The following is a 10,237-nucleotide window of genomic DNA, read 5'->3' on the forward strand; positions in this document are numbered from 1 at the left end:
GATTTTACTTCTGGCAAACCTATTGTAGGGCTTTTGAAACGCTATAATCTATATATTAATACGTGAGAGAAAAACTTTGTAACCCTTTTTACGAAAAATGGGGAAACGTAGGTGCATGAAATTTCGCACATCGAGCTAATATTATTTTAAAATTATGCTTTTATCATATATATTTTTAACAAATAAAACGTTACACACACTACGACACTACTACTAGGAAAAATGACAGATTTTTGAGTGACAAGCCTATACATACAAATTATACTCTTTTATTTATGGTTGAAGTCGGTTGACACATAAACTTATATTATATATTAAGTCTATGTAATATACCATAAACCTATAATGCTAAAGACCAACAAAGAGTGCGAGAGAGAAGAAAATCCTTTATGGAATTATAACAAGATGAAAAGAGAGAGGCAGTCTAATGAAAATTGTAACCACTTTTATTTGACAGGTCGTCAAAAGTCGTCAGTCGTTTTTATGCCCTTTCGGTATTTCCAATATATTGTTTAATTTGTTTGTTATTTTTAATAAATATTATTATATTTAAAAATGATGACTTGTGCTGTAAGTGCTAGCAGTGTAAATCATAAGAATAATCCTGAAAAATATACATTTCACAGGTAATTAATCTTCATGTCCTAATTGCTATGATGTGTTTATTTTTGCTATATTCTGTCTTCAGTTCTCTATTTCAAATAAAATATTGTGAATCCTCCCTTTTACTTTAATATTTTGCGTAACTAAATGTACTATTGTACTTATATTACACAAATTTTGAAGAAAAATATTTCATCAAATTTTTTTACATATACGCTAGTGCTTGAATCAAATTTATCGATATGCTTATCGATATTTTACATTAACATAAAACTAAAATAAAAATCATTTACCTTTATATTTATCAACTTAAGCCCGGCCGCACATTATCCGAAATTTTTGATCAGCAAAATTCGGACGCCCGGCGGAACGCACTCTGTTCATACATTTTGTTGTAGACCCATCATACTAAAAGAATTTCTGACGTGTCAAAATGTATGAGCGGGGCGGGGCGTCCGAATTTTTATTATTTATTTATTTAATAGCTAATATAATATAAGTACTATAATATAGAGTGACTCTAAAACTAGAGGAAGGTTTATATTTAAATTGCTTTATTTCTGAACAAATCTTAAATAAAATATATTTTCAGAATACATGGTGCCTACCACCGGTTCGGGAACTAAGCCGACGAGAAGAACCGGCGTAAGAAACTCGCACGGGGCCCACTTTTTACCAAAAAAAAGTGAGAAAAAAATAATCTTTTAAAATAAAATTTACAATGCTGTAACTAAAAATTATACAATGTAAATATAGATAGACACATAATATTTTATTTTATTATTTTATTTTATTTTATATTCAGAAGGCTTACAGACAAATAACTTAAATAGCTAGTACAATAATTTAGATAACTAAATAGCTAATGACAAGCCTCCACATGTATGTAAAAAGATAATCATTATACAAATCAGCACAAATGTGTCAAACTATATTAATCTTAAATATACTTATATTAACTAATTTTGGAAAGATAAAGACAAATAACTTAAATACAAGAGAAAAAATAATAATACAATGAGAGTTATGAGCAAAACCAAGTAATAATACAAAGTACCTCAAACACAATTATTATACAATCCTAATCAAAGAATGAATTTGCCAATAGTCGTTTTACAACGTTAGATTTAGTACAAAATAGGTCAATGTCCATGTCCTGCGATACTTTATTAAAAGCATAAGTGCTTCGTAAGAAAAATGCATTATTTCTATTATTAGTTGTTGCAGAAGGTACATCAAGTAGAGGCCGGTGACGAAATCCTTGTCGGTTGGTTCGTAAATTTATTTTTGAGAGTAATTCAGGGCAGTCGATGGAACCATTTGCGATGTTAACTAAGAAACATATGTCACTGATTTGGCGCCTGAGTTTGAGTGGCAAAAAATGATACCTTCTACAGCGTTGGAAGTAGCTATCTGAACATTGCTGTGCCTTATAATCAAGATATCTCAAAAATTTTCTTTGAACACCCTCAATACGTGATCGATAAATTTCATATTGGGGATTCCAGACTTGAGACCCATACTCCAGGTGGCTACGCACGAAAGAACAATATAAGATTTTGATAGTCTTAATCGATCGGAAGCTAGCAGACTGTCTCATAATAAAGCCGAGTGCTTTATTAGCATTTTTTACGATATGGTCAATGTGTTGGTCAAATAGAAGCTTGCTGTCGAAGATAATACCTAGGTCCCTAATGCTATTAACTTTAGTTATGAATTGATTATCCAGAGTATATTTAGAATCAATTGGTTGTTTCTGTCGTGTGTAAGTAACATAAAAACATTTTGATACATTTAATTGAAGTTTATTGCGATAGCAATAATCTTCAAATCTATTAAGGTCACTTTGGAGTAAGTAACTGTCAGAAATGCTTTTGATGATTTTGTGAATTTTCATATCATCCGCAAATAGTAAAATATATGAATACATAAAACATCGTTTAACATCCGCAATAAATAAGAGAAATAAAAGAGGACCAAGGATCGAACCCTGTGGCACGCCAGAAGGCACAGATTTCCAACCAGATGTATATCTTTGAAGCACTACAGCCTGAGTGCGATTGTCAATATAAGAGCATAACCATCTGTACAAATCACCGTGAATACCCTTAGAGTATAGCTTCATTAGCAGCAATCGGTGATCTATACGATCAAAGCATTTGCTATAATCAGTATAGATCACGTCGACTTGCTCACGCTGATCCATGCCGTTAGATATAAAGTCGTGGGATAGCACCAAGTTAGACGTGGTTGAACGCTTCCGAAGAAAGCCATGTAGTTCATCACCAAAATCACTTTTCATGGCCTCATACATTTGACTGTAAACTACACGTTCAAGAATCTTAGAGAACAGACAGATTTTAGAAATCGGGCGGTAGTTAGTTACATCAGATCTATTCCCCTTTTTTAACACAGGTGAGACAAATGCAGCTTTCCATATTTTTGGAACCAAACCTTGAGAAAGAGATCTTTTAAAAAGTATACAAATTGGCTCAACTAGGCTACTCGCACAGTTAACTATAAAAACAGGTGGTATAAGGTCAGGCCCGCCAGATTTTGAGAGGTCTAGAGATTTGAGTAACTTTAAAACATAAGTTTTATCCACTTCAATCGAACTGATACATGCGATAGTATCAACGTCACTAGGTTGTGGATCATTAGAGTTTAGGGTAGGTTCTAAAAATGTTGAGTGAAAATATTCAGAGAATAGATCACATATTATTTCACCCTTGTCAGACGATGTTTCGCCGTAATACATAATTTTGGGAAAAGTACCCTTACTTCTTTTACTATTGATATACGACCAGAAGTGCTTTGGATTTTTAATTATTGACGCTTCGATTTTATCCATGTAGGTCTCAAAGCAAGATTTTTCTAATTCTGTAGCCCTACTACGTAACAATGAAAAGGAGTAATAGTCAGCAACGTTGCCATAAGTTTTAAATTTCCGATGAAATTTATATTTTTCATTGAGGATTTTGATTAAAGCAGAGCTGTACCAGGGGGGATGCATCCCCCCTGGTACAGCTCTGCTTTAATGTGTGTGTCACATCCGGATGTGACATTTGTTTACGCGACTTACGTGGTATATATCTATCTCTTAATTCATATAGTTTATCGTAAAATTTTGTAACAGCACTGTCAAGTGACTTATCAGAAAGGAATTCCACCCAATTTATTTTGTTTAATTTCGACTCAATAGATTAAGGTTGTTAGTAAAGTTAAGTAACTGTGTATTATACGAGTTACCTTGATTTTCCTTACAAAGGTATAACGCACATATATGTAGGCTGTATGTGACAGACGGGCGAGACTTTCTGAGTACTAGTGTTAGCCAGATGTCTTCAGCAGTGCTGCCCCAACTCGGTCGACCTATGACGACCAGCTCACGCTTGGCTGCAATCAGGACGCCACCACCTAGTAGCTGAGAAGTACGACAGTAATCTCGGTCGCGCCTCCAAACGATATATCGATCGTCAAAGAGTTCACTATCTAGGATACTATCAACTAGCCATGTTTTTGTGAATATGATAATGTCGTACGAGTTTAGGCACACGTTACGATAAAGTGTATTTGTTTTCGTACGTAGCCCACGAACATTCTGGTAGTACACACTAATAGCTGCCATTGATAATTATTATACAAATCATTAGAATGAGTAGCAATTCAATTACGCTGTATCCGTCAGCGATTGTAAAAGTATTATTAAGTATTTGCAACATTATATTATAAAAGTTTATCATGAATAATTTAAAGAAACTACTGTGGCATAGGTGTCTTATTTTACCTAATATAGCATGCAAATATATAACTTTAGATAAGTAAAAAAGTAGATGTATGAGTGATTTTAAATAGATATTAAAGAAACTATTATAGTAGTGACTAAGTTTAAGTTTGTAAATAGTTTTATGTTTAATATAGCGAAAAGTTAATTGTAGGTTACAGTATTTATACCATTTAATATTTATTTTGTTAGTTAGTATTGATTGTAGGTAAGGACAAGGTATTAAACGCAAATTAGAAAATGAAATATATATAATACATTTTAGTTTATTGATTACGATATACAATAATATTTGGTAGGAAATAAAAACTACATATAATAAAACAATAATGTTGTTTTTTAGTTTTATTTTATAATAATATATTATGTAAATATTACTTATTCTTACATATATTATGTAGTAAAATATATTACAGGATGTTAGTTTCAATTTTATGTTAGTCAGGTAAGTAATAATAATTGTAAGTCATGTAGAAGTAGCCTTGCAAGCAGTCATTCAGCATTCTACTCCCAAGATGTGCCATCGTTTATGAAATCATTGACCTTATAATAGGCTTTGGCACAAAACGTTCTTTGACTACTTTTTTAAATTTATTAATCGAAAAATTTTGAACGTTTTCTGGGACTATATGTTCCCATTTGAATATCAAGGAGTCACCTCGATTTCTCATGGTTTCCATCACCAGACCACCACTTTTGTGAACATGATACCTACTCGGAACAATACAATGTACAACAAAAGAAAAATTTTGATAATCGGTTCATAAACGGCGGAGTAATCGTTGAACATACATAAAAAATATATCCACAGCCGAACGTCTAGACTCCTCCTGTTTGGAAGTCGGTTAAAAATAATTGTAATAAAAAATATTATGATATTTTATGATATGTATTTAATTTAAGAATAAAATATAATATTCTCTGTGTGTTGTTTACTTTCAACGTTTGCTTTCAATGTAAGGGCTGATTTACCAGATAGATTTTACCTGAGTAATAAATAAGTAACTTTATAATGTGTTATGTGTATATTATTTACCCCTATAAGAACCTCATGTCATAACATATCCGACGATTGAAAAATCATTCCAAAAGAAAATGTGTATCTACTTTTCAATCGTCACCAAAATTTATGATACCTAATTTGAAATACAAATCTGTCAAAGTTGCATATTATTTATTTCTTATAGAAACTGAGGTAAAAGAACTCGAACGGACTATACTATCGATAGCAAAATATATATGGGTTGACAACAAGTTGACAAATTGAAGATGGATTATTGTTTTTTTATCTAATTTTAGATACTATTAGACAATGCTTAAACGGCCAGTCTAAGATCAGCTGAGTCCCAGAGACAAGAATTGAAAAAATCTATGATGAAGTCAATATTTTTTACAAAATATAGGTAGCAGTCCTAATGGTCCTAATGTCGTTGCAAGTAAGGTTGAATTTCGACCATTGGGCGATCTCTAGTAATAATAATCCCACCAAAAACATACATGTTAAAAATGGGGCCATTTTCCTATTGGCTAATTGTTCGCCTTAAAAAAGAATTGAAATCCAATCCAATGCGAAGTTTAGATGCACTTTATAATCGATCATAATCATCTTCATCTACAGCCTGCTCCATAATAGAGGAGTAGGGAACCCCACACACAGGAGCCCACCCGTTTTGGAGCTACTCACCTTTGAAATTTTCGTAATTTTAATCACGAAATTTTCGTAATTTTAATTAAGGTTAGGTTAGTTTTAATTGCGACCTATACCAAAAAAAAAACAACTGGCTTCAATTGTGAAACTACGGTTCTTCTGGGTGGTTCACAAAAAAATAACCACGGTGGCTAAGGCGGGAGCTTCGCTGCGCTACGCTCCCCGCCTTAGCCATCTAACCTAACCCAAAAAAGTCGTATTCAGTCGGTCGGTCGCAATCAGTCGCATTCGAATTTGCGCGCATTTAACAATCTGCAGTTTTCATTAAAACACGTATCAAAACTTATAATATAAAGTTGCCCGCTATGTATTTCCAGTCGCTCACTTACGGCCGTTCCCAATATTTGACCTATCTCTGGTTTTGCCCTACTAGAGATAGGAATAGCTCACAATTGACATAAAATATGTCTCTAATGTCTAACGGCCGTTCCCAATATTTGATATATCTCTGGTTTTGCCCTATTAGAGATAGGAATAGCTCACATTAGACATTAGAGACATATCTTTTATGTCAATTGTGAGCTATTCCTATCTCTAGTAGGGCAAAACCAGAGATAGATCAAATATTGGGAATGGCCGTAATGTGAGCTATTCCTATCTCTAGTAGGGCAAAACCAGAGATAGATCAAATATTGGGAACAGCCGTTAGTAATATAGTCGCTCGGATAGAAAATAATATCTGAAATAGATTAATCACAATCCACTTTTTGTAAGCTTGTTCTGGATTTTATTATAAATCAATATAATCGTTAGTTTAGTTTATTTTTCGCTTTACTCAAATTCATACCGCTCATGATAATAAAACCATTATGTTCATCATCAGTCGCAAAGTAATTTTTTATTCGCTTGTTTTATTATTTCCCTTATTTAATAAGCTGTACACTATACAGCGTGCATTATACATGACGAACTCTACGAATGTTAACTATTCACATTATGTACTGTAAGCGAAATTGTGGTAAATGCTTGCAGTTATCTAAGCAATGCTGCAATTTAAAAACTTTTATATTTAAAGGTTCAGGAGTTCTGTTCAGTGCCTTTGGACCAAGAGACACCATCGTATGAACTTTCTCTTATTCGTAACATATGTTTAAGTTACTAGAAACAACATTTTAATTAACCACTATGAGTTTTTTGATAAATTCCAAGGATTTCTCTCGATTGCTCATAGACCCCATCATCAGCTCACCACTTTCGTAATTATTATACAAAATTAAGATTATACCCTATACAATAACACAAGAATTTTGAAAATCGGTCCACAAACAGCGAAATAATCATCAAAAACATCTGCTTCGATGCAAAATATCACGAAAAGCATCAGTAATTGGGTCATAATGTGATGACCCATGGCATAATTATGATTTTGATGATGATGATCAAATAAATTGATGTGTTGGCTTATGCTTTCAGTTGTTTAAACAACGCCGAAATTCCCGAACCTGTATCTATAAGGATTCAAAAGTTCTGTTGGGTACCTTCGGATCCAGGGTATAACCTGGTGCGAAATCTTACTTTTTGGTAGCGTTTACCTTGAATGCTTCAGAAAAAATTAAAATCACTATATGTTTCCATACAAATTTCAAGGAGTCCCCTCGATTCCTCCAGGATTCCATCATCAGATCACCACTTTTGTGAACATGGTACCAAATTCGAGTTAAACCCTGTACAACACAAAAAGAATTTTGAAAATCGGATAACAAACGGCTGAGTTATCGTTGAACATACAAAAAAAAAAAGATACATACAGCCGAACGTATAACCTCCTCCTTTTTGGAAGTCGGTAACAAAAAAAATATATATTTTTGTATGGTATTTCTTATTTTATTTATTATTTTATTTTAATATAATAACTAATTATTAAAGTAATATTTCAAGTGCCTATATTATGTTCCCCTTATTGATTACGAGCAAAAAGGGCCCCAAAAATCACGTTTGTTGTATGGGACCCCTTAAATATTAATTCTATTTTGTTTTTAGTACCTATTTGTTGTTATAGCGGCAACAGAAATACACAATCTGTGAAAATTTCAGAAGTCAAGCGGTTCTTGAGATACAGCCTGGAGACAGACAGACAGACAGACGGACAGACATCGAAGTCTCAGTAATAGGGTCCTGTTTTCACCCGTAACCCTAATAAAAACGAGTTAGAGCATCTTAAAAGTGTAGTAGAACACATCTCAACTGCTTTTAAAATGTTTGTTTCTCTGTCTGTTTGTCTGTTTATCTGTTTGTACAGGCTAATCTCTGAATAAGCTGGCCCGATTTCCCCGTTCAACATCTTAAATACTTTTTTAACCTACTTTTCAAATAGGAAGAGTTTATGTTTTCTTAGCTGTTTATGGCCCGTTTTTCAAAATCCTACTAATCCTACTCCTACTAATATTATAAAGGCGAAAGTTTGTTTGGATGTATGGATGTGTGGATGTGTGGATGTTTGTTACTCTTTCACGCAAAAACTACAGAACAGATTTTAATGAAACTTTACAATAATATTATAGCTTATACATCAAAATAACACATAGGCTACTATTTTAACCGATTTTCGAAATGGAGGTGTTATGTTCGTTTTTTTATCTTCAACGATTACTCCGCCGTTTATTAATCGATTTTCATTTTTTTTCTTTTGATATATAGGGTATCGTCCCAATTTGGTATTATATTCACAAAAGTTATGATCTGATGAAGGATCCATAAGTAATCGAGGGAACTCCTCAAAATTTATAGGGAAACATGTGGTGACTTCGGTTTCGTGAGAAGTATTCTAAGCATATGCTACCAACAAGTAAGATTTTGTACCGAGGTATACCTGGTGGTATACCGTGGTTCGGAAGGTGCTGAGAGAACTCCTGATTCTTAATGAATACAAGTTTGGGAGTTTCGGCGTTATTTCAAGAACGGAAAGCATATGCTACTATGCAAATTACATTCATCATCATCATCACTACCATATTATACCATGCATCGTCCCATGATTATGACCCTGTTATTGGTACTTTTCATTCTTCTTTTAGATCGAGACTCGAGTTTGTTAAGCGATAATTAAAAAAAAATCTATCTATACTTAATATTTTAAACCTGAAGAGTATGTTTGCTTGAACGCGCTAATATCAGGAATTACAGGTCTGATTTAAAAACTTATTTCAGTGTTAGATAGCTCATTTATCGAGTAAGGCTATATATTATCACGCTAAGACTAATACGACCGAAGAAACTCAGGAAAATGTGGGAAAAACGGGGGATATATTAGAAAGGGTTGATCTCACGAACTACTATAGACTAGACCACGTGAAGGGAGTATAGCTATTTTTTATGCGAAAATGTACGGTTTCTGTAAAATTCCTAATTTACGCGGGCGAAGCCGCGCGGGACATCTAGTTCTTTATTATTGTTGTGTAGGTTATAAACCCGAATTTGATAACATGTTTAGAAAAGCGGTGACTTGATAATGATTCTCTCGGGATACTTGAAAAAACTCTTTGATATCGAAAAAACTCTTTTGTAACAAAAACATTAAAGTAATTTTCACTTTTTTTAAGTAATATGAACACAATATGCTAGATACCAAAAAGTATAATTGCACCAAGGCATATCCCAGGGTATTATATATAGGGCTTCGATCGGAACTAAGTTTTATAGAACGAAGTTAATTATTATTGTGTGATTGGTGAATCCCACCTTAATAATATTTTAGGCAATATTCAGGACTTAATATTTTGCTATTTTTTTCGCCCAGGCGCATGAAATTATATAGTACTTAATGTTTCGGTTGAAATCTTATACTTATACAGTGTGTAACAAAAATAAGTGATAATACTTTAGGGTGTGTACATGTTCCTTGTAGAGAGCTCACTGTGAAAGTAGCAGTTCTGAAAGACGAATTTTTTTTTTCACTTTTGTATGGGCAAGGGTCCGAGCGTCACGAGTTTCCCCATACAAAAGTGAAAAAAAATTTTGGTCTTTCAGCGCTGCCACTTTCACAATGAGCTCTCTACAAGGAACACGTACACACCCTAAAGTGTTATCACTTATTTTTTGTTACACTCTGTATAAAATTCTCGTGGACCACAATGTTACGCCGTGTACTACTCTTGAGTAGACGGCCTAACACGTATGTAGGACATGAGGGAAAAAAGCGTCTT

Source organism: Aricia agestis, chromosome 4 (assembly GCF_905147365.1).
Source record: "Aricia agestis chromosome 4, ilAriAges1.1, whole genome shotgun sequence".
In the NCBI taxonomy this organism is placed as follows: Eukaryota; Metazoa; Arthropoda; class Insecta; order Lepidoptera; family Lycaenidae; genus Aricia; species Aricia agestis.